The sequence below is a fragment of the Petromyzon marinus genome, chromosome 30 (genome assembly GCF_048934315.1).
Source record: "Petromyzon marinus isolate PM22_M1 ecotype Great Lakes invasive population chromosome 30, UKy_Petmar_22M1.pri1.0, whole genome shotgun sequence".
NCBI lineage: Eukaryota > Metazoa > Chordata > Hyperoartia > Petromyzontiformes > Petromyzontidae > Petromyzon > Petromyzon marinus.
Genome location: NC_133696.1, coordinates 6,752,805 through 6,778,737, shown reverse-complemented (window position 1 = coordinate 6,778,737; position 25,933 = coordinate 6,752,805). Strand labels below are relative to the sequence as shown.

At 49.4% G+C, this 25,933-nt stretch overlaps 1 protein-coding gene and 1 long non-coding RNA gene across 2 annotated transcripts in view; one reads left to right on the top strand and one right to left on the bottom strand.

Annotated features, from left to right (window-relative positions):
- Positions 1–25,933, bottom strand: part of LOC116947521 (plexin-A2-like) — a 300,758-nt gene that overhangs the window by 208,094 nt on the left and 66,731 nt on the right.
- LOC142929375 (uncharacterized) lies at positions 3,000–24,622 on the top strand. The gene is made up of 2 exons (XR_012945669.1): positions 3,000–4,608; positions 23,944–24,622. It is a non-coding gene; the product is annotated as an uncharacterized LOC142929375 (long non-coding RNA).

The window sequence follows — 25,933 nt, the reverse complement described above, 5'->3', positions numbered from 1 at the left end:
CCAGGTAAAGCCCACTGAGCTGTATAGCTCTTTTTTAGAAGTTACCTGGCCACAAATAAATGTGGATGGACAAAGCGGAGATAAATACGCGCGACCACGGGGAGAACATGCAAACACCACATACATAAACAGTCGAAAATAAACACGGAGAGATTGGCCTCCAATAGATACATCCTTCATTATAGCCTTGTCCTGGACTGTTCGCCTTTTGGCGTTCTCTGGCCTAACACTGGTGAGACAATGCCATAAAGAAGGCTGTCTCTGATGTTGGTCAATCAGTTTCAAAGACAATGCATACATCAGAGTATGTTTGTTTGCATGTTTTTTTTTTCTCCCACAAGTACGTGTGGTTAATGCAGACTTGATACCTTGCAACAGCTATCTATTTGGTGTTTGAACATCTCAACACCTGTTCTATCGCCAGAAAGGGTAAAGGCTATTCTTATATCAGTTACAGTCATGGTTACAGAGGTCTCGCGTGACGAAGACAGTGATTGGTTATCGAGAGAACGGTCTCTTCTGAACATTACAAGCCAAAGACATTACGCGTTAGGAAGTGGCCGAGCGACTCGTCAAAATCATCTCAGTGTTCGAGAGCAGCGAGCCAGCAATCTGCGGCCTCGAGGAGCCGGGTTCAGATGCTGGCAGCTGCCCGCGAATAAACCGCAACACGCAGATGTAGCGACGTGACGGTCTGGAGACCCGCCCGGTCAGCGATGATTGCGCACGTTCAGTGAGATTTTCACTTCGGGGCCGTCCATAAATGACGTCACGCGATTTTGGACGATTTTTTACACCGCCCACCCCTCGTCACACGGCGTCACATTTATCAAAAAGTCTATTTAACTAAGTAGAACGTATTGTCTATAATTATTTAAAGTTGACCATTTTGACGTGACATCACATTTCTCAACCCCCCCCCCCCTCGTCACACATCGTCACAAATGTCTGCCCCCCCAACCCCCAGGTGCGACGTCATTTATGGACGGTCCCTTAATTCAGCAGATTCCGGCTCAGCGAGATTGGCATTCGAATAAAGTCCACGTGACCCCCACCCCTCACCTCCGCCACAGTCTTAAAAAAGAGTGGAGTGGGGTGGTGGTGGTGGGGGCTCTAATTGTATTGTGCTGAAGTGAATTAACGATTGGTTGTGTGACGTCACCTTCCTGGGTTGTTTCCTGACTTCAGCCGCGTGGTGCACTCTCAGCTGCAAGAGGTCCACAGCACGGATGTCTTCATCTCAGAATCTGAACATTTATTTACACTGGAGGAATCCGATGAGCTGTGTAAAGCTCTTTTCATTTTTTTTTTTACAGATGTCCAGCAGATGCCGGATAGCGTCGTCTCATCTCTTGGGACGACGCGGATAGCGTGTGGTTGGAACATAGCTGAACGGTTTATCCTGGAAAACCTCACTGAGTTTCGAGACTCATGTTTGGGCCCTGCTACATTTTGGGATGTTTGGCGATTTCCATTGATGAGAGGGAGGACAGCGGAGAACCCGGAGACAACCCGCCATGCAAACGAGGGGATTCACGCTGCTGTGAATGTTGAGAACCACTGGTTTAGCCGCACCCGTTACGGATCTGGCTCACCGAGGCGAGCCTCCCATTCATTTACAAGAGGGCCGCGTAAAAAAGTTGGCCAGGGTTCGCGTTAGCGTTTGTTTACAACGGGCTGTATCCACCGCACCGCTGTGTCATTCATCACCACTGCAGCGTCACGTGTTGTTTAGTGGGCGTTTTAATATATATATTTTTGGTGGCATTTTTCTCGACTGGCCTGGTAGGTCAGCGTTGTCGACCGCGATAATTAATTGAGCAGAAAAATATTTCGCCGCGAAAACAAAAAAAATCCCATCGATCGATCAACACGAGATTTGTAACGCGCTGCAATAATCAGCAGAGAAAACTGATACGGAAGGGCGGATGGTATACAGAAGAAACACGCAACTACGTTGAACTCGGTGGAAGAGAAAACACACATGATTTTAGTCCGGTCTTAAAAGCACCTGATTGTCAATTCTGGGCGGGCTTCAGTCGGCATAGACTGTTCCAGACCACGGGGTGGGCTGCATTAGTTCGTGTGTATGTATGTTGAACTTCTGTCGCACCGTACGTAGCCAACCGTGCTCATCGGAGGTGCGGGGGATGAACGACTCCGCTCTGCTGTCCTGAGCCGAGTGGATCTCACACACACAGCGACAGCTCCCCTGCCAGTTGGCCGTAGGCATCGTATTCTTTGGTTCTTTCGGTAAAGTCACGTGGATAGAAGAATAAATAATTAAAGTAAATAAAACAAAAATAAAAACTACGGCGTTTCGATCACAACACAAGCGATCGTCATCCATAGCTACCGACACGTCGGTGTGTTAGTACCTATGGGTGGATGGCATCGGTCTGGAGTAGGTTGGTTGACCGATTGATTGTCTTTGCCATAGACGCGAGTACTGCGACTTTGAACTGGACTCTCCTTTGCGCTGGCTACCGGTGCAAGCTCCTTCACGAGGAGCGAGCGAGAGGTGGGGCCATGCAAACGGTCGTGGCAACGACGCCGGCAGACGTTCGTACGTTTGTTGAACTTCTTTCGCACCGTACGTAGTCAACCGTGTTAATCGGAGGCACGGGGCTAGGACAACAAACTAAAGATTCAAAACGTAAACAGTTCAAAAAAAAAGAGTGTTCAATCTAGATTTAATAGTGCATGTCTCGATTGGCTTCTTAATGGGTAAAGAACCTCAGAGCCGCGGGCACACACGCACGCACACGCGAATACACAACACCAACAACAACAACCACCGATATTCGCCACTAAGTAGCGGTGACGTCAACCACGGCGCTTGTGTGTGCACTTTAAGGCCACGTGAAGTGTCGAACTCCCGCTGGCAGGTCAAGCGATAGACCCAGGTGCCATGGGTTGAGGGACTGATATGACTAACACATGCACCAGCTGTAGCCCCTACTGTGCGAACTTGCTGTATTGTATCCGCCAGGCTCTCCGCTCGTTGTTGAGAGCATCGCTCCTCTGCCCTCCGTTGTTGTTGGAGTGCGACTGCCTCCAACTGCCCATCAGCGTCCTTCCGACCCTCCTCCATAGAGGCACGATCTTGAAATCGCTGGTGCCGGACATTGCCAAGTCCACTCAGCTCCACGGACACACGGACACACGCGCGCGTGCGAGAGGGAGAGATGGATGGAGAGGATGAAAGACGCCGACCCCAGTTGCCCACTTCAAACCTCTCGCCTTTGAGGCCGGACACCGGCTCAGGTGTGTGCCGCTCTGAATAATTGAACCGCTCCTGTTTGGGATTGAGGCACAGGACAAAGAGTTCCGCCGCTTGATTTTTACAGAAATCAAACGCCTGCTTTGAAATTGATATGGTCCAGCACTAGTGGGCTGCTACTGCTGCTGTTGTTGTTTTTTTACGAAAATGTAAACAGAGCTTTGGACACGTTTGTGATGTTCTGTATAGTCCGCGTTTGCGCATTTGTGTGTGGGGAGCGGTAGTGCAGCGGTTAGCGTTGCTGCGCCTACGAACGCGGGCCGACTCGAGTTCGATTTCCGCTCACGGCCACCAACACCAGTGACACATATTTAAACCGGTCCGGGGCCTCCCCTTTAAATGAGTACTCAGTGCGGTGTGTAAGCATCGCCACGAGGGAGACAAAGGCGGCCGAGCATGGTGCTGCCCACCCATCCCCTCGTGTGCCATGCTGGCCTTCACACGTTGCTCACTAACAGCACTTGCCCTAAACGTATGTTGAGGCTATACGGGGGATCTTTGTCTTCGTTTCGTATATACACACACACGTTTTTTTCTTTCTGTTTTGCCTTGGGATAAATACGTAAAGCTAGCAGATGGTAACTCGCTTTAAGTGCGCGACGCACAGTGTTGAGAGTTTGTATCCCATTAAGAACGCAGATAATCGACTGCAGCGCGTGTCCCATTGCCGCGATAAAAATAAATAAGTGGCGAGGCGAGGTTCATTTAAATCGCAGAGGGCAACATTTCATCCATCGCATTGTTACGCCGAATCCTTCCCAGCATACAACTTCCCCGGCGGCGTTTCTTGTAGGCAGACTGATAAATATATTCCCCTTCCTTATAAACCACATGATAGACGAATGGCCTAATGCGGTATTTTTCCACTAATTTTCAGAGGGGGACGACACTCATGCCGATAAGACATCACTGTGAGGGCCGCCACACATTTGAAACAATTGGGGGGGGGGGTCTGACAGCACGATGGGGTTTGTTTTCACAAATTGTGCATTTGTCGGGGACCCCACGTGAGGGGCCGCACCAAAGGTCACCAGGAGCCACCAGTGGCCCGCCGACTTTGCAATGGAAAACACCGGCCTAACGCCCACGACCGGTCTCAAGGTTTTCTCAGTAGGGGCGGGTGGACAATGTTGCTGCTGCTGCTGCTGTGTGCGTGATCCCGATTGAGTACAACCTGCAGGGATTATTTTTTTTTGTCCAGCATCGGGATGTTTGACTGATACAATGTGTTTTTTTAAATTTGTTTGAGCTACGGGAGGAAGCTAGAGAACCCGGAGGAAACACATGCGGAATGGGAGGTGAACATACAAACTCCACGCAGAAAGGTACACGAGCGGGGAGTCGAACCCATGTGCTTCGTGCGGTGAGGCAAAAATGTCGCCACTACCCCCACTGCTAATTTACCCAGAATGCGCCCGATCTCACGAGATCTCAAAAAGCTAAGCAGTTTGGAGCCTGGAGAGTGCTCGGGTTGATGGGTAACCACCTGAGATTAGCAGGTGCTCTCGGGTTGAGGAGCAGATGGCCAGTGTGTCTCTTGAATGTACGGCCCATATGTCAATCCACTGCCGTGTGGGTCATGGGTAATATCTGACCACACTTCGCCACGCTAGTTCAGTGCGGGGTTAAAAAAAAATGCCACGCCAATGCTAAATGGGCTTGGGCTGGACGCTTGTGAAAAGTAAGCTTCCCGTGGGGGAAAAATATACATCCATTTATTTACGTTCGTGAACCTCTCAGTAGTAGCTCCGTGACATCTCCTTCCATGGGCCGTTCTCCGCCCACGCGGGTGTCCTTGACGCGACGGCGCCGACGGCCGGCGCGATCGCAACCCGCGCGCGGCGAGCGACGCGCAGGCTCAGAATCTTTATTTATCCTGGAGAAAACCCGACGAGCTATGAAGCTTCTTTTTTGCGTGTTTGCTTCACAGATGTCCGCGAGACTCGCGCGGACATCGCGCGAGGCCCGTTAGCACCAGTGCTTTCGTCCATCATCCCGGCGCTAATGAGCGTCGTCTTCGACTCGCGACAGACGAGGTTGCATCGTTTGGTGTCCCAATGATTCATGGCACTTCGGTGGTGGCGGCGGCGCCGGCGGATTCACGGTTAAACGGCGCCGCGCTAATGGACCCATTACACCCGAATGGAGACGCGGGCCGCCTCCGAATCCCGGCAACGAGCGCCACGTGCGAACACAACTCACGCACTCGCGTACGCACGCCTCTTGCCTCCAATTACACTGCCGTGGCAACCACGTCCCCCAGCCCATCTCCCTCCATGCCACAACTGTTGTGTTAATATTCTTATCATCATTATGACGCTTGTTTACCCGCGAGGATCAACATCGTCGGGTGTCAGGACTCTTTTTTCGGAGGGTGTCTAACCAAGGCTGTTTGTTGCTGGCCACTTGTCGTCTTGACCTTTTTTGGGGGGGCGGGGGGGGGACTATGCTGAGCAACTGCTCTGCTACCGTCCGAAAACCACCCACAACCCCCCTCTCAATGCAATTCACAGCGTGCACGCCCCCCCCCAACTCCCCGCCCGACACCCCCACACGTGCTTCTTTGCAAGCCGCGTTTCAGTTTCCGCTCCGTATTTCCGTGCACGGAAGCCACTCCATCGCAGCGGGCCACACGCACGCGTTCGTCGCGTTCGCTTCCACCGCTGGACAAAACAAAAACATGCTCGGGTTGGAGAAAAAAGAACGTACGCCGCCACCGCCGCCCTGGATAAGTGGCGTTGCCGTCTCTTTGACGTCTATTAATAACGCAAGTAGCTGTTAACGAGCCCAAGTCAGGGCAAGACCAGTGGCAGGGTTTGACGCTAATTGGGCTCGTTGCGCTGTCGCTGGAATTCGCATCAGTCGGTCGCCGTGGTTGATGCTTGTCGAGATTTGACTCCTCTCTCCATGTGTCCATACCCTTGGTTTATTTATTAAGCGACTGCAAAGTCCCTAAGCCAAGCGGTTTCTTCCAGTCAGGCTGCGCCGAGGGTTGAGTCGGTTTCCGCTGAGTTTGTGGATTGGGCAGATTTCATGGATGTGGTTGCATGGTTTGCGCCACCCCACAGGAGCATAGAAGGCGCGCCTTAATGTCCCATCGGTGGAGGTTGGCGAGGCATGGGCCGTGAGTAGTTCTGAACCTGTTGAGGGTGGACCCACTCCTTGCTGAGGAGGTTGAAACCAGGGGGACTGCTGTTGTGTGGGGGGTGGTAACGAGGTACTTGTTTGCTAGGTTCAGTGACTCCCATTCTAGTGTCCAGGTGAGATGTGTGTTGAAGTCGAGACTGGGTGGGTTTTTCCAAATCGGCTTTCTTGAGGGGAGCCGTCATATTGGTGCAAGGTTCGAAATTAGCAGGAGCCGGAACGCATCCCTTACACAACAGGCTTTTCATCCGGTTGGTCTCTTAGAAATAGTGACACAATGATAATAATGAACAGCTCTCTGTCAGTCGACTGCTGGATGAAGGCCTACCAATGTCTGGTCAGTCAAAAGGTTTGTTATTTGACCGTACATCACCGTGCGGGTCAGTGTGGGTTGGTGAAGTGGGAACGGGCCTGTTGGGATATCACTTGGCGCTGATGCAAACCGTGGCCAGGAATCAAACAAAGTCACCCGGGGTTCATAGCCGAGTTGCGCGAAACTATTGCACCGAACCACTCCACCCGGCCTCAAATAACAGACACCGAATGTTGTTTTCGTCGATAATGGACTCTTTAATACGTTTAAAAATATATATATGTTTGCAATATATATTTTATTTCCTTGCCACCTCGGTAATGACGTGTCATTACCGACATGTCTGGAGGTGTAACATAATCCCAAGAGAAAAGTCTGGAAGCTGTCTCCGTGTGAGAGAGAGAAATAACCCCAGGTGAGATATCCTGCAGTAAAATCCACGATTCACAGCGGGAGAACTTTGGAAGCGAGTTCCTGCTGCTTCAAATGAGCACTGCGGCATTGTATGTAGGTTACACTTCTTTAGCACCGTACGTAGCCAACTGTGCTAATCAGAGTGGCGGGGGAAGGACAACAAACTAAACACAATAAGAAGTTCTGTAGAAATTAGTTTTAAAATGGTGCTCATACATTCTTTACAGCCCTGAGCCAGTCGTGGAAATTCCACATTCCTATGGTGTGGGTGAGTCTATCCGTCGGCCAACCTCTGTTGACTTTTACCGAAAGTTGTACTCGTTTTATCGGCCCTGGAGGCATGATGGGCTGAGTAAACCCACCAACCAAGATTTTAAGTTGTGGCCTTCTGATTGCAATCGCAGAGACACCTGGCCGGTATTCATGAAATGAGTGACCATAAAAACTATGGGAGTAGTCACATCCCCATAACCATGTGTGGCTGTGGCTACCAGCGACCGTGAACATGTTTCTGCACCCGGCACACCACAACATGTATACATCTCGCTATGGATGAAACCGCCACCCCCCCTCCCCGCCAGCGCAAAACCTTGAGTGAGACAGCCTGGGGTAAGATGCAGGATTCAGTGTGGATCTTGTGAGCGAAATCACTGGAGAAAATGTTCGTCAGTAAAATGAACAAAAATATATATTTTTATCATACAACGAGAATGCTGAGCGGATAAAACATATCAAGCACGATGATGAATACGACAACTCCCCACCCGAGAGAAAAGAGTGCCTGGCTATGACAAGAATAAATTAGCGAGTCTGGATGAAAACGACTCGGACTAAGATGATTTAATAAGGTTTATTAGAGACAGCGATGAGACAGCAGCGTACTGAGGAGCGTCAAAACACGGTAATTGACTGTACAGGGTGGCCTAAAAGTCAGGACACGTAGTGAGGTTATTTTACAGGATGGCCTGAAAGCCAGGAAACATAGGGGTATAATATACAGGGTGGCCTAAATGTCAGGGCACATCGGGGGGTTAATATACAGGGTGGCCTAAAAGTCAGGTCACATAAAGGATTACTATATAGGGTTGCCTTAACGGCAGGAGACATAGGGGGTTATTATACAGGATGGCCCAAAAGTCAGAAGACAGAGGAGAACTATTATTGCTGGGTGGCTTTAACGTCTGGACACATAGGGGGGAAATTATACAGGGTGACCTAAATGTCACGACATATTCGAGGGTTATTATACAGGGATGCCTAAAAGTCAGGACACATAGGAGGGTTACTGTACAGGGTGACCTAAAAGTCAGGACACAAAGAAGGGTTACTATATAGCGTGGCCTAAATGTCAGCGCACAAAGTGGGGTTACCAGACAGGGTGGCCCAAAAGTCAGGAAACACAGGGGGTTATTATATAGGGTGGCCTAAGGTCAGGACACATAGAAGGGTTACTATATAGGGTTGCCCAAAAGTCAGGACACATAGGGGTTTACTATACAGTGTCTCGTAAAAGTCAGCACACAAAGGGGGTTATTATACAGGGTGGCCTAAATGTCACGACATTAGGGGGATATTATACAGGGTGCCCTAAAACTCAATACATATTTGGGTTATTATACAGGGTGGCCTTAACATTGCAACTTCTTAGGGGGTTATTTTTAGGGTGGCCTAAAGATCAGCGCACATTGCGGGGTTATTATACAAGGTGGCCTAAAAGTCACTACGTAATAGAGGGTTATTATACAGTGGCCTAAAAGTGAGCACACATTGGGGTTTTTTTATATAAGGTGGCCTAAACGTCATGACATAATGGGGGTTTATTATGCAGGGTGGCCAAAAAGTCAGGAAACACGGGGGGTTATTATATAGGGTCGCCTCAGGTGAGGACACATAGAAGGGTTACTATATAAGGTGGCCTTAGGTGAGGACACATAGGGGGTTACTATATAGGTTGGCCTAAAAGTTAGGATGCATTAGGGTGTTGCTATACAGTGTCTCCTAATAGTCAGCACACAAAGGGTGTTATTATACAGGGTGGCCTAAATGTCACGACATTAGGGGGTTATTATACAGGGTGGCCTAAAAGTCAACACACATATTTGAGTTATTATACAGGGCAGCCTAAACATCGCAACTTCTTAGGCGGTTATTTTATAGTGTGGCTTAAAGATCAGTGCACATTGCGGGGTTATTATACAATGTTGCCTAAAAATCAAGACACATTGGGGAGTTAGTATATAAGGTGGCCTAAATGTCACGATATAATAGGGGGTTATTATACAGTGGCCTAAAAGTCAGCACGCATTGGGGGTTTATTATATAGGGTGGCCAAAACGTCATGACATAATGGGGGTTTATTATGAGGGTGGCCTAAAAGTAAACACACATATCAGGGTTATATACAGGGTGGCTCAAAATTCAGGACACATTGGGGGATTATTATACAGGGTGGCCCAAAAGTCAGGACATATAGGGCTTATTTCATTCATCTTTACACTGGCATTGAAAAATTTAATTGCTTATTTTAAATTAATATTTTATCTATTATCATATGTCTATTTTCCTTCTTCCTTTTCAAATGACGTGAAAAACATTTGAAAGAGTCCAAAAAGCTTTTATGCTCGAGAAAAAAGCTAGCTGTAATATTTTCAAAAGAGCTGTAAATTAATTTCAAAGGAGAATTCATGTACGCACAATAATGTTAATGGAAATCAGTTCCAGCGTTTGTTTAAATAAATGAAACAACGTGATGCGGATTTTTAAAATAAATATAATAACCCTGTGTCCTGACTTTTGGCCAACCTGTATTGTATATGTAAATTATATTTAATAAAATATGTCTAGAGATGTTTAATGAGTTAACCGAAATGCAGTTGGGGTTGGGTGCGATTGTGCGTTCACATGAACCATTTAACGACCGAGAGTTGAATCAACCAATCGCCTTTGATGTTCGTCATCACCAATTTTAATTTGTTTGCGTGTTGCTATGATAATGTTCACGTATTCAACAGGCCGTTTGCGTATTTGTTTAAGATAGCTCATTTAAACAAAAAAAATGGGTCAATATCCTTATCTGGGAAATTTGCTTCTCGTGAGCATCTCTGGGAACGCGTTCCCTCGTGAGCAACGAGGGGATGCTGCGAATCAGAATGGGTTTCATACCCTTTTCTGGCAATACAACAGGTGTTGTGGCTTTCACACCTGATGATGATTGCTTGTGTTGCAGTCTAAACGTCGTGAGAATTTTATTGTTTTATATATATTTTATTGTTTCCCTTCTACGTGACTTTACCGAAAGAACCAAGAATATAGGTGTTAAGATGTTCAAATACCAAATAGATACCTTGTGCAAGGCATCAAGTCTGCATTAACCACACACAGTACTTGTGGTGAACATGCAAACAACACACGGCTCTGATAATAATATTCTTGCATTGTCGTTGAAACTGATTGGCCTCCACCAGCCTTGTGTTTGGCGTCGTCTCACCAATGTCAGACCAGAGAACGCCAAAGGTGAGAACCGAACAGCGTATCAGGTCATTCATAGCTCGGGGTGAGCGGCAATATAATTGGATCTTTTTTTGCTCGTGTCAAAATATAAAAAAAAGGAAATAAGAAGAGGTTTTACCCTTTCTGGCAAAACAAACCAGGACGTGTTAAGATGTTAAAACACCAAACAGGGAATGCTGCAAACGACGTGGTGAAGACTTAGGACGCGTGTGCTACACTTCCTGACACGATTATAACTTAGAGCGTGTCGTCGATCCACTGCTGGATGAAGGCCTCCCCACGCCGTTGTGAGGGTATGGGCGTGGTTGCATTTCGAGCATATTTCACCACACTGCTTCAGTGCAGGGTTGGGGACGAGCAGAAGGTCGGGGAACGGTTCAGATACCACTCGACGCTGATGTTAGCTAGCCCGTCGCCGGAGATTTGAACCCGGGTCGTTAAAAGGTCCACAACTACGGTGTGCTAAACCACTGCCCCACCGCTGCCCCCCACACCGCCTCACCCCCCCCCCCCCCCCCCCACGTGAATAAAAATTTCCGACAAAAGTGTTGAAGAAAGTATGACTCTACTAATTACTCTTAACTTTGTCCTTTAATCATTTCCAGCAGATCAATTTAAACATGGCATGAGTGAAGTTGTGTCAATGTCTAACAAATCGTGAATACATGTATCCGTAAAATATTAACACGTCTGTATACATTATGGATAGAGGCACAAAACGAATGGTTATAGCACACGCAACGTGAGAGAGAGAGAGAGGGGGGAAGGGAGAGTGTGCCCGATTAGCACGGCTGGCTACGTACGGTGCGAAATAAGTTCAGCATGCGTGCGTTGCAAGTGCGGAGATGGCTTGCGGAATCGCAAAACAACCGCCAGAGATGGCGACGGATTGTGGGAAGCCTTCATCCAGCAGTGGATAAGACAATGGCTGCTGCTGCTGCTGATGATGATGGTGAAACATGCGCCAGAGGCAGCACAGTGTATATTTAACAGGGTATATAGCCATTTGTAGTTTCACGATCGTACATCTGTCTCAGTGACCGCCCAAAAGCAAACCTGGGCAACACACCCAAAGGCAGGACTGAGTTTCGAATGCATCGGTGCCTGTCAAAGGCTTGCCTGTGCACACGCGCACACAAAGGCAAATATCCCCCCCCCCCCGAAAGCCTCAAAAGACTGTTTTTGTGGCAAGTGCTGTGAGCGAGCACATATGAAGGCCGGCACGGCACACGGGGGGGATGGGTGGCCAGCACCACGCCCGGCCGCCTTTGTGTCTCCAGTGGCGGCGTTTACACATCGCACCAGGTACTCATTTGAGGCTGAGTCGACCTAGGGGAGGCCCAGGACCAGTTCAGATATGTTGGCCGCGAGCGAGAATTTAACTCGGTCCGCCAGGCTTGTAGCGCAGTGCGCTAACCACACACACACACATACACAGCAACTGTTATATATTTTGGCAATCCACCTTGCTCATTAGTGCTGTGAGTGAGCACCTATTAAGGTGGGCAGGGCACACTAAGGGGAGTGGTTTTATTCAAACACCATGCAACATCCGGAGCATCGGTAGGGGTCGCAACCTTTTTCCACCGCAGACCAAACACAGGACACGCTTCCCAGCCAGCACTTGGTCTATTATACCTGCGTGGGATCCTGCAATAAATTCAAACAAAATAACCACCGCGTCCCGGTAGATGAACACATTGGCACCGCCAGAACACGGACGCGCCAATTCTGGTCGCTGGAGGTTTTGGGCGGGGAGAGGTGGCGTGGGTGAGGGCGGGGGGTGGCTCGGACCCGGTTCAGACATCGCTCGCCGCCGATGTCAGCCGTGGCCTGGAAATCAAGCCGAGGTGGCTGGGTTTAAACCCCCAGACCGCTACACGGACGACTCCGCCGGCACCTGAGCAAGCCCTGCAGCTGCAATCGCGGCGAACTGGAGCGCAGTGGGGGGCACAGCTGACGCGCCTGGCAGCCGTTTGAGTCAACGAACCCTTAACACCTGGGTCCGTCCCGTGAACCACCTACGAGCCGAGCAAGCCTTCCACATTTAACGTGACCGCCTTGAAAGCGCACCTAGTCTGGCACGCTCGGTGGGCTTTACAGTATCTGGTAAGGATACAAAAGAAAAAAAATGTGTTTAGTTTTATTTATAAATATTGTTAAGCGATTTGTTTACCTTTCCTATGCTTTACACTTCGAGCGTGTTTTTTTTCTGACCCCACCCCGACTGAGCATATGTGAAAAAGAGCTTTATAGCTCATCGGATTCCTCCAGTATAAATACATACTCTGAGTCGCCGTCACTTAGTGGCGAACTGCGGCTGTCGTTGTTGTTGTTGTAGCAGTGTGCACAATTGGTCATATTCCAAAAACCTACTTTTCTCTCCCTCTCCCTCGCTCTCTCTCTCGAGTTGTAGCAGCAGGGGTTGCATATTACACCACGCTGGTGATACAACACCCTGACGCAGCTGTGCTCACGTTCACTCTTCCGTAGCGCCGCGAGCTCCTTTTTACGAAAGAGTGCCGGCATGTTTTAAGACTTCAAGACAAAATATTGCCCAAGGAGAACACACGTTTTCACCAAAATGAATCTCAGAGCCCCGGGTGAGATGGAATTAATACATGCGCAAAGGCTCCCGGTTAATGAAATTACTTTCGCTCTCATTATGAACGCGTCTCGGTGAAAAAAAATGTTTTTTTTGCTCTGTTTCAGGAAGCCACTCACTCGTCGCAGGGATTATTTCGCGTAGTTTTTATTTGTGCTCTCTTTGGGGATTCCGGTATGATACTGGGCGACTTGCCGATGCAAGATGTGTGAAAGTTTAATGGCTCAGGAGTCAAAAAACTCTGAGCCAGCACCGCTGAAATGCTGGGTTTGATTTCAGGTTTCAGCCACTGCCCGTAATTTAACCGAAACTAAGCAATTTTGTATTCTATGGTTCTTTCGGTGAAGTCACGTCGATAGAAAAAAATAACAATAAAATAATAATAAAATAAAGTGGATAAAAATATCACTACGCTTCGATTGCAACACAAGCGATCGAAACGTCGTGATATTTGTATCCACTTTATTTTTATTATTTTATTGTTCTTTTTTTTCTATCGACGTGACTTTACCGAGAGAACCAGTAGAATATGAATTCCTGCAGTCACGGAAGTTTTAAGTCAAAATTTAAGCAATTTTGGTTTTATTTTAACCAGGTAAGGCCCGGGTTCTCGACTACAGTGAATGAACGGTCTCATCCCGGTCACCTCATTACATTCGCTTGGTTCGCTGTCATTGAGCTAACATTCCAACTCTGAGAATCGAAATCAGCTGCGCGACAGCCACGCGGTCAACATTCCTCGACAGCACGGCTCCGCGGGCGGGAAAGTACGGCGCACCGAGCACGTGGGCGAGGCCACTCGCTGGGAGCTCCGAAGCAGTTCTATACAGTCTACTTCTACGGACCGTTCCCTTGCACGTGGTGAGGGGTGGGGAGGCGCGCGCACCGCTCTGTGGGAGCTCCAGATTGGCCCTTCGTCCCCTGACACGATGCCGATAGCGCAACCGGAATGGACTTGTGCAGGAAGGAAAAAGACATAAAAAATATATAACGAGAAATATAGAGGCATATATATATCGCAGGTGCAGTCGAAGTGAGGGATCGTTTGAAAACTCCCGCGGGCTTTCATGCCTCCGTCCCGCAACCTCACAAGCATCTCAAGCTGCTGCTCCGAGCTCAGAGAACCTGACGCCACAATTGCCTGCAAGGCTGGGAGAAGGGAGATTTGGGGTTGCGTAGGGCGTTAGGGAGTTGGGGGAACGGGAGGGGAGGGGCGGGGAGGGGAGGGGCGCTCTTACAAACGGTGTGCGTGATCCGCAGGCGCAATTGAGTTGGGCCACTCGTTCTTGCACAACCCTTGGGAAGTGTGAGCACCCTTATCACCGCCGTTAACCTAATAACCATAAGCGAGGCAAACCAAATTACCGCTGCTTTGCTTGAAAGCATTTGCTGGCCCGGACGGGGTATAAGATGGGGGGGGGGGGATTTAAAATTTTGACTTAAAGCTTTCGTGACTGCAGGAATTCATATTCTTTGGGTCTTTCGGTTAAGTCACGTAGATGGAACAATAAAATAATACAAATTAAGATAAAGTAAATAAAAAAAGCATCACCGTGATATATTTTTTATTCACTTTATTCACATTTTCATTCGTTTATTGTTCAATCTACGTGACTTTAACCGAAAGACCCAAAGAATATGGATTTAAAATTGTTCATATATTTTTTTAAAAAATCGCTATATCGCACAGGGTGGTGGTGGGGGGGGAATAATGGTTCGATATTTTTCCACGCCACGTTTAGAAAGGGCCGGCCGAGCGACGGACGGAATGCAGTGGCAGCCGCCGTGAACATCCCCAGTGGCCCCACTTGGGGGTCCCACGGCGCGCTCTCTGCGCCGGGATCCGTACACACGAGAGCTGGTTGGTTGACTGTCAGGCCAGAGATGGCATTATAAGCACTTCTGGTATCTTAATTGAATTGTAAGCGTCGCGGCAAAGCCCACCACCGAAGCCATGCCGAGCGACGCTAAAGCCACCCTCCCTCGCTATCGAAAGGAGAAAAAAAAATTACTTGAAAAAATCCAATTTGTTCGCTCAACTGCTAAGTAATTAAAAATTGTGACCCCTTGTCTATAGTCATTCGGTGACCTGCAAACTGCTTAATCTAATATGTCTCCCAGCCGACGTGTGCTTTTGTCTGAGCCCTGCCAAGGTCATCGGTTGCGTTGGGAGTCACACAGATTCGTGGTGAGCGCTGGCGCCGCGAGTTTTAAGCGAGCTAGGGACCACGGGATGGGGTGGTGGTGGCGGTGGTGGGAAATCGTTCTGATCAACGGGCCGCGCCGGAATTTTTGTTATTTTATTTTCTGGGGTAAATGTCTTGCTCCCAATTTTTTTTTTTCCCGACTGCACCATAGGGGTAGAAGTCGCGATGCGACGTTACTGTTCGGAACTCCCGGCATAGCAAGTGAGACCCTGCATGTTGGGGAGGGGCGAACAACGGCCCACGGAAGCGGATACCACAGAGCTACCACTGAGATCACCTCTTTAATTGACCTCTTGTCCACACACACACACAATCAAGGGCTGCACTCTCCCACCCGCTGTGCCACAGCGCTGGAATTTAGCCAATCTAAGTGCAACAAGCGAATTGAACGCGACGCTTTGCGTTGGGCGGTTGTTGGTCGCCGGATTGAGAGGCAGCGCTGGTCGTAAACAGAGAAGCCACGAGTGCTGCACCACCACCACTACCCTCACCCATGATTCATCCACTGCTGGATGAATGCCTCCGGAAGCCACCACTGCCGCCGTCTCGCATGGTCCTGCCGATGCGACAATCCGTCGAGCTCCTACCTGCGCACGAGCCGATTTCGTCGCTCCATCTCCGTGGTGGATGTCCCCCTCTTGGGAGAGTCCTACACCCCATTTAAGGCGCCACAGTGGCGAGATGTTAATTACCTCGTCTGGTATACAGAAGGTCGTGGGTTCGATCCCGACTCTGATGCCTGTATATTTAGAGTGTGCGCGTCTCTCTCTTCGTGGTCCCGTGTAAATTTTCTCCGAGTCCTCCGGGGTTTTCCCTCCACATTTAGAATCAACACGTGCTCAGAGTATTTGGCTGCTTTAAAGTTCTACGTGATAAGCCACTTCGTTGAGCAATCATTTGTGGCCAGGTCGCTTCTGAAAAAGAGCAGCATAGCTCAGTGGCCTTACCTGGATAAAATAAAATAAAAAATATTTAATAGTTTAGTTTAGATTTAGTGGCGCGCCCTTCCTACGCCGACTTACTTCTCTTTACGGTCACTGGTGATGTCCTAACAGCCGCTGCGTTCTCTCATCCACGTGTTCCTCTTCCTGTCTGTCACTGCCATTGCGAGCGTGCTCGTCTCCACACTTCATCGACCGCTTTTTCAGCTTTCGTTCTGCTTCCTGTCAAAGCCTGCGCCTCTGATCCGCGTGTCATGGGCAGGCGATACTCACTGCCTGAACGCCTCCCTCTCTGGAAGGCATCGCTCGGTGCGTTGCTTCCATCGCCAATTGACCCTTCCGAGAGCACTCCACCCCTGCTGTCGCTCGCCTCTTTAGTTGCAACCTCTTGTGCCTCGCTCATTGCAGAGACAGGCAGATGGCGGTACACGAGTGGATCATTGGATTTGTCTGTGCGGAGTTTTGAGCGTGGGTTTACTCTACGTCCTCCACTTTCCTCCCACACGAAGCGCAACTCCTGTTCATGGATCTGGCCAAACATCCCAATGTAGCGGGACATTCGTGCAAAAGAGTCTTGAGAACCAGTGAGGTTTCCTTCGGCAAACAAAGAAAATTAGACATTATTTTGATGTTCTTGGTTCTTTCGGTAAAGTCACGTAGAAGGGAAACAATAAAATAATAAAAATATAAAACAAAAAAAGACTGTACCATAGAGCCCAATGCATATCCGGCGAGGAACACATAGCCAGTGAACTCAAGCACGTACACCAAGCTCTTAAGGCTAATGGTTACTCCGACTACACAATCCGCAAAGCTATCACTCTAACCATGAAGAAGGACCCTCTTGAGGAGCCTTTCAAAACCATCACTTTACCTTACATTGCGGGGATCACAAAAATATCTCCAAAATCTTGAATAAACACAAGATCCAGATCCGATTCAACACATTACATAAAATCCGTGATCTGGTTCCGTCTGTAATAGATGTGATTCCGGACATACAGTACCCTGGCGTCTACAAACTAAGTTGCCTCTGTGGTAGTAGTAACATTGGAGAAACCAAACGACATGTCTTGGACCGCATTCGTGAACACAAAGCAGACCTGAAACACGGTAGGACCAACACCTCAGCCGTGGCAGACCACTGTTATAATTCAGTAGGCTCACATGACATTGACTTCTCCAAGACAGAGGTTCATTGCAAGCCATCTGGCTACCATGAGAGATTCGTTTATGAGGCTATCCACATATACAAACACAGAGACAATTTCAACCGAGAAGATGGATTCTGGCTTAGCAATCATTGGAAGGATTTGATAAACCATTTCGGGTCTTAATTGATTGTTCACGCTTACAGTGGCTTTCAGACCGCATACATTATTTTCGTCTCCCCCCTCCTCTTTTCCGAACATAGATGGACTCGTCCACCTGAATAACTGCCAAATCGCTCTCCGTGGTGCTAACGTTAAAAATAACCGCCACTTATTTCAAATTTACTTGCTGTGGTTTTCACACCTGATGATGATTGCTTGTGTTGCAGTCGAAACGTCGTGAGAATTTTGTTGTTTTATATTTTTTATTATTTTATTGTTTCCCTTCTACGTGACTTTACCGAAAGAACCAAGAATATGAATCCCTGCAGTCACGAAAGCTTTAAATAAAAATTATTTTGATGGTTGTTGTTCTAGCAGGTACACGTGTATTTTGAAACCTTTTCACAAGCATCAAAGGTATGTTTGTCTGTATGTCTTTGCCACGACGTATGATAAATCCAGACTTGATGCATTGCAATAGGTATATATTTGGTGCTTGAACATCTTAATACCTATTGTATTGCCAGAAAAATGAAAGCCTTTCACTACGTGAATTTTACATCTGTCCGAAAATGTCACCAACCTCTAAAAATCCGTGGATAATCCGGCGGTGGCTTTTCCCTTGGGCATTGAATGCCAGTGAGCTCCAAAACACTCCGCAATCCAGAGGGAAATTATTTGACGATGGAGAAGTGTCCGTGAAACACCGCGGTGCCAGCCGTTCGAGTTTCGTGTATTATTTAGTGTTAAGCCAAGCGAACGCTCGAGACGGCCAGGGTAGAGCCTCATTTGCAAGTGTGGCCTGGGGTCATCGGTCTGCCAGCCGGAGGGCAATAATTGCCGCTGGGTTGGGATAGTAATCATAGAGTGCGCGAGATGTTAACTACCTCGCCCTGTAAGCAGGAGGTAGTGGGTTCGATATCGACCCTGACACCTGCTTTATGCTTGGAGTTCGCGTGTTTTCTGTCTCTCTCTCCGTAATCGCGTGGATTTTTGTCCGGGTCCTCCGGTTTTTCCCTCCACATTTAAAATCGACGTTCGTTCCGAGCATTTGGCTGCTACTACAAATGTCCACGTGATAAGGCACTGCGTTGAGCTGTAATTTGTGGCCAGGTCACTTCTGTAAAAGAGCTACATAGGTCAGTGGGCCTTTCCTGCTCAAATAAAAAAGAGGCTCGTTTTAGCTCTTTTTTCAGAAGCAACTTGGCTATCACAAATGCTAGCTCAATGCAGTGGCTTATCACGTGGAAATATATCGCATCCAAATACTCTAAAACGCGCGTCGATTCTCAATGTGGGGGGGTGGGGGGGGAAACCCGAGGACCCACAGGCAAAAACCACGCAACCACGATGAGAAAAATACGCACGCAAACTCCAAATATACAGCAGGCGTCAGGGTCGGGATTGAACGCACGAACTCCTGCGGCGGCTCTCGACTCATCTTGCTAGGCCAGCGTCGACGCTCCCTCGGGGGGGGTAGGGGGACCTTGGCGCCGAGAATCGTTAATAAACATCTAAGCCCCCCCCCCCCCCCCACCTCTTAATAAACAAAAAGCAAATAAAGAAAATCCCGCCCAGAGCTCGGCGGGCACTCCCGGGCACCTGTCTAATTGCGAGCTCCAGCCCTGTGGGGCACCCGGTATCGTTTACGTGCGTTTATTTTGGTGCGGAGGAGGGGGAGGAGGAGCAGCGGGCAATTAAATTTAGAGGGCGTCCCGTATAATATGCTACGTGCGCTGATGGTTTAAAAAAAAAAGCTTTTTATTCCAAACGGCTGGAAGGCGTGGATGATGTGCGTGCTTGTGTTTTTTTTTGCGAATTTAATTTCAATCTCGCCAGTTTCTCTACGCGGGAGGGAAAGAGCGCGGGAGCTGTAGGAGGGGGCTTGCTCGATGATGGGAGGCGCTCCTGTTGGGTTGGGGATACCAATTATTGACATTTGTAAAGCGCGTTTTTATCCGTAGAGCCCAATGCGTGCCGTGTATGGAAATCAGGAAATAAGAGAATCTCTCGGGTAAATGGGCAGAACAAAGGCATCGGGGTAAAGACCAGTTTACAGAGAGCAGTTTGCAAGACAAAACTAAAACAAATCGAACTTTCATTGTCTCATTAGTGATGGCAAAGAATTGTTTCCAAGCTTGGGAGCTGCACGGCGGCAAAATCCCCAATCACCCACAGGACCGTTCGGCTCCCTCGGGGGGGTGGGGGTATGTAAAATGTTTACCATGCAGCTTCCGTGCCACGTGTAGTGCCACGCGCAGTGCCACTCGCGGTGCCACGCGCAGTGCCACGCGCGGTGTCACTCGCAGTGCCACTCGCGGTGCCACGCGCAGTGCCACGTGCAGTGTCACTCGCAGTGCCACTCGCAGTGCCACTCGCAGTACCACTCGCAGTGGCACGCGGAGCGCCAGTCGCAGTGTCACTCGCGGTGTCACTCGCGGTGCCACTTGCAGTGCCACTCGCAGTGCCACGCGCAGTGCCACTCGCAGTGGCACGCGGAGCGCCAGTCGCAGTGCCACGCGCGATTAGAGAGATTTGAAAGCGTGACGTGCACGGTTTTTTTTTTAGTCTTTCTCTTCTTCCTTTGCGATGGGGAATGCTTCCCGCAGCCCCCCCCCCATCCCCCCCCCCCCCCGTGTAATGAGTAACTAATTAGAATATTACACAGTCCCCCTCTTCGAATTAAATAATATTAATAGAGATCTTGCGCGGCGACGCAATTAGCACATATTTCTACTTAGTGCTTCGTAATTGGAAGTATTTCCTTTCTTTCATTGACAGAAACAAACACGTGTGTCTGTGTAACCCCCTTAACAATATTGAACTCTACTCGCCGGAATGCGACGTGCTTCCATTTCCATTATACTCACAAGAAAACGTGGTATAGCCACACTGTCAGTTTTCTTGAGTTCGTGCTCTAGACAAGGCTGAGGGCATTGCACACGCAATGCGGTGGTCACATGACATGCATACAAGGCATGTCGGGTGGGAGTCGTGCCTTCCTTCCAAAGCGATAGTGTAGTGATTAACGCTGCGCTACAAACGCGACTACCCTAGTTCGATTCCCGCTTACGGCCAGCAACACAAATGACAATCATATGAATCTGTCCTGGGCCTCCCCTAGGTCGACTTAGACACAAAAGAGTACCTGGGAGCCAGGTGTGGAACTGGCAACCACACCCCTCGTGTTTTGCGTTGCCCTTTGAAGGTGCTCGAAAACAGTACTTGCCCCAACAGTCCGTTGCAGGCTATAAGGGGTGATCTTTGCAGTTTTGTCTTTTTGAGACGGGATTTGCGTCGCGTTATTGACGCCGGGACAGAAGTTCGGCGTGCGTCTGACTCTCCAGAGCGTCATACCGTGCGGAAAATATGGCATCGCCGCCGTCACGGAAATTAAATTTGGCCACAAGAGCTGCCAATCCCCATAGGTGTCCCGCCAATTCAATATGTGATTACTTATGAACGCCACCCTGCCATGCCAAGCGGGAGTTCCAATACGACCAACATTTTTAACAATTTCCCCAAGTTAATTGGGAGTCCCAACCAATTCTGAAGCCCTCTTAAATCGATCCGAAACGGCCCCAATCGTGGGGTTGTTTACAACGCTGCCGGAACGGTTGCTCTTGTTAATATCGCAACAGAAAGCTATAAAAAAACTTATTCGTCCATCATCATCATCTTCATCGTCTCATCTTCTCATTACAAGAACTTCAAGCCAGTGGTGGGGGGGAAAAAAACCTATTTCGTATGGCAGGGGCGAGTTACTCCATAGGAAAACCCCACAAAGGAGTAAACATTTTATCGACCGCACAGGGATGGATGGGCTGAGTCAACCCCCCCCCCCCACCACTACCCCACCAAACGGGAATTGAACTCACAACTTTCCAATTGCTAGCTGTATATAAACAGTATATAATATATAAACAGTATATATAATATATCATTTTAACTGGAGGCCACTCAAAAGCAGCCCCCTAAAGCCCCCACGTTCATCCGGCGCTGGTCTCTGCTCCACTCTCCAACAACCCCCCCCCACGCCCCCCCCCCCCCCCACAAGCCACCCCACCCGGAGCCGACCCAATTGTTGACCGGTCAAGGCGACGGCACAAAACACGCGGCGCAAATTCAATTGCCTCCGGGTTACGTGGGGAGGGGGGTGGAGGGTCAGAGGTCGGAATATACTGAGCGCGTAATTTCGGCCGAATAAATTTCTCAGCCGTCGCGCGCATCCAGTTCAGCTCCCCGCTTCGTCAGCGCGTGCGGCTGTTTTGTTGCCGAGAGAGATAGTGGTGCAGCCCCAGCAATTGCCTGCCTCACGGCAATACACGCTCATAGGCAGAAAGGGCCTCCGATAGGGAGACAGAGAGCTCTCTCGAGGTTTCTGGTTTGGCCCACTCCTTCCACGCCGGCCAGACGCCTTGGGAGAGGTGGGAGTATCCCCACGCTTTCCTCCGCCCTGTGGTGCTGAACCCATTCATGGCGCTGGGTGGACAGAGGCAGTGAGGGGTGTGGATGGGGGTAAGTGCAGCGGGTAGCGCGCTGCGCTACGAACCCGGCAACCCGGGTTCAATTCCCCGCTCACGACCAACACCGGTGACGATTATCTGAACCGGTCCTGGGCCGACCCTAGGTCGACTCAGCCTTAAATTAGCACCTGGTGCGGTGTGTAGACATCGCCACTAAAGGGGGCAAAGACGGCCTGGCGTGGTGCTGGTCACCCAACCCCCTCGTGTAACAGCACTTGCCCCTATGGTCTGTTCAGGCTACACGGGTGGTCTTTGTCTTTGTTTGAGAAACGTTCACCATTGTTTCAGCTGCCGCGCCGGGAGGTTGAACCGACCCGGCGGCCTCGTCCGGTGCGTGCCGGCCGCCACAGCGTCCTTTGTCTAGCTAATCGTTGTCCCCTAACGAACCCTTCAATTAGCCGACCCCCTCCCAACAGAATCTCCTTGGTTCCAATTCACCCCGCCGAACAACGGGGTCCATACTCTTTGGTTCTCTCGGTAACGTCACGTATAAATAAATGAAAAAAATAATAGAATACGACGTTTCGATTGCAACGCAAGCAACCATCATCAGGTGCTATGTTTGTTTTCTCATTCATTCGTACATGATGATGGTTGCTTGTGTTGCAATCGAAACGTGGTATTCTGTTATTATTCAATTTCTTTCGACGTGACTTTACCGAAAGAACCAAAGAGTAATTCCTGCGGTCACGAAAGCTTCGAATCAAGTTCGAACGGGGTCCATGTTGAACCGCGGCATCAGAGCGTCGCACGGCAGACGCGGCTGCATCCTCCGACGACGACGACGACCGACACCGATGGACGATTAAGAAGGGTCCACAGTGGTGCGACCTGTGCTCACCAGTCTCACGCGGAAACGCCACCGCCCACTTCCACCATTCGCCGGCAGCGGTCTGAGAGATGAGTCCTGAAGCCATACGTCTACGAAACCCTCCACGTGACTCATATGCGTCTCTATGCAAGTCTGCGTCCATCAAAGTCTATCTATGGGTTTTTGTGTGTGAATATTTTAGCATCCCGCGTAATTTGTTGTATGCGTATGTATCTCGAACCATGGGCCACATAGGAACACCACAGCTCGCTTCAAGCATTCGCCAGCAGCGTTTAAGATATGTTTGCCAGGTGATTCCTGGTAAGCAACTTCATTCAGCTATCATTTGTGGCCAGGTCGCTTCTGAAAAAGAAGCTAATAGCTCAGTGGGCCTTACCTGGTAAATGATTTGTTCACCTTTCCTATATTTTGCACTCCTGTCGTGTTTCTGCACTGATTGTTGTTATAACTTTCTGACCTACCCTACTGGACATCTGTGAATTATTGCTTTATAGCCCATCGGATGCCTCTAATATGAATAGATACTCTAATGCTGCCTCCCACTGGTTCGCCCGCACACTTCGACACGAGCATCGAGCGCGTCGCCCATCAACTCCCCCGCCGTGAGACAAAGACGCTGAACACGCATGCGCTAACGGGTGGGATCTCTCGCGTTCCCCAGCGAACCGTGGGGAGACGGGCAACGCAGAAGCGTTCCCGCGTTGATCCTACGTCGCAAAACGCTTCTGCAGACGCCTGGAATGCTCTCCCTTTCGATATCAGGAAGCCACCGGAGCTGTGCACTTTTAAGTCTCGATGGGAAACTCATTTCTTTAGTACTGATGTTTGTGTTTAATTTGTTGTGCTTTCCCCCAGCACCTACGATCAGCACGGTTGGCTACGTGCGGTGCGAAAGAAGTTCAACATGCATACGCACACCGACCACGCAGCATTGTCCCCACCGTAGCCAACCTCTGACCGGGCGTAATGCTCATTAATGTCGGCCCACGAACTCCCATCGCGCGCAGAGGAGGGCAGTGATTGATGGATGTTTGAGATGGCCCCGTCGAAAACGTGGCGAGCAGAGGCGTCCAGGGTTAAGCTGCTTAAACGAAATGCTGCTGGGAAAATATTGGATCTGCAGGCTCATAGGCCGATGGGTGTAAATGTTATTTACATTTTATTTGTTTTGGGTTTTTTTTTTTGACCAGTTAACAACTCATAATAACAACTATTTGCTCGGCAGCGGAATATATAAGAGATGGCGGTAATTTGCATGCTTTTCGCACAATCCTCCTGTAACTCGGAGCACGAAAAGTAATCTGCTTTTTTATGTCATAATAAAATGCCAAGATAAAATGTCCCGTGAAGTTTAACATATATATTCTCCAGGATTTATAAATATTCTGCGGAAAGAATTAAGCTGAGAGGAGTACACACTGAAAAGTTCGAGCAGTTTTAAATAGACCGTGGTCAGTTTTCTGTAATCCTTACTTCCACTTCTTCGGTGTCGCTATCTATAATAATTATTGTCATTAAACGTGTTCCAAAATTATTCTTCCACTGTTTGAATTCAATGTTCATTTGCTACCTGAAAAATCCCGTGTAGCCAGTTACACGTCTAGTTTCGGTGGCAATGAGCCAAAGCCACGAAACAACAAAATTCCTGTTGGGGTGGAGAGGAGCCCAGTCAGCAGCCAGCCAGGAAATTCGATGTACAGGTTATTATTTTTAATAATCGTGCGATGTCGATTTACACTGCGAGACAGAGAGAGGAGCACGGGTGGATCGGAAAATGAATGCAGGTGAGAGGAATCGTAGTTGAGAGAAGTGAAGTGGGCTTGGGGAGGGACGATGACAGATGGTCAAAAACGAACGATGGAGCGGCAGTCAGAGGAAAGAGTGCCCGAGAGGACGTCCACGATGGAACGGGGAGATCAGCTCCAGTGCAGTAGCGAGACCGACTGTTGGAGAGAAGAAGATGTAGAAAAATAAGCTGACCAAGATGATGACGAAGAGGCTAACGAAGATGATGACGACGAAGCTGACAAAGATGATGACGACGAAGCTGACGAAGATGATGACGAAGATGATGACGAAGAAGATGGCTAAGATGATGACGTCGAAGAAGAAGAAGAAGATGGCTGGGGTGATGACGAAAAAGATGAAGAAGATGACTACGAGGAAGATGACGAAGATGACGACGAAGAAGCGCCGATTCGTGAGCCGAGACGAGACGAGACTCGTTCTGCGCGTGAGCCACACTCGATCGTCCTTGAGAGGAGGCGGAGGAGGAGGCGGAGCGCGCTGCCACGGCGCTTCGCCGCGCGCGGACGCGACCGGCCAATTGAGAAGACGATGGAGGCCGCTCCGGGATCCGGCGCGTCCCGGCGATCGGCATCGGCATCTCCCCGTCACCGCCGCGGTTCATTGGCGAATATTAAATCAGGCGCGTTTTTTATTTCGGGGAAATGTCACAACACGTTTGAAATATATAAACACACGCACGCACACGCGCACGCGCGCGCGGACACAGCAAGTGGGGGAACTCGCGACAGAAGCGTTGTGGCACCGTGCGTGTGAATTACGCGTCACACAATTAGTAGCGCGTGCGTGTGTGTGTGAATCATCGCCACTCGCTAACAGCACTTGCCCCACAAACACAACGACAAAGATACCCCGTAAAGCCTTAACAGACTGTAGGGGCAAGTGCTGTTAGCGAGCACCAATAAAGGCCGGCACAGCACACGAGGGGGTGGGTGGCCAACACCACGCCCGGACGCCTTTGTCTCCCTAGTGGCGATGTTTACACATCGCACCAGGTACTCATTTGAGGCTGAGCCAACCCGAGGGAGGCCCAGGACCG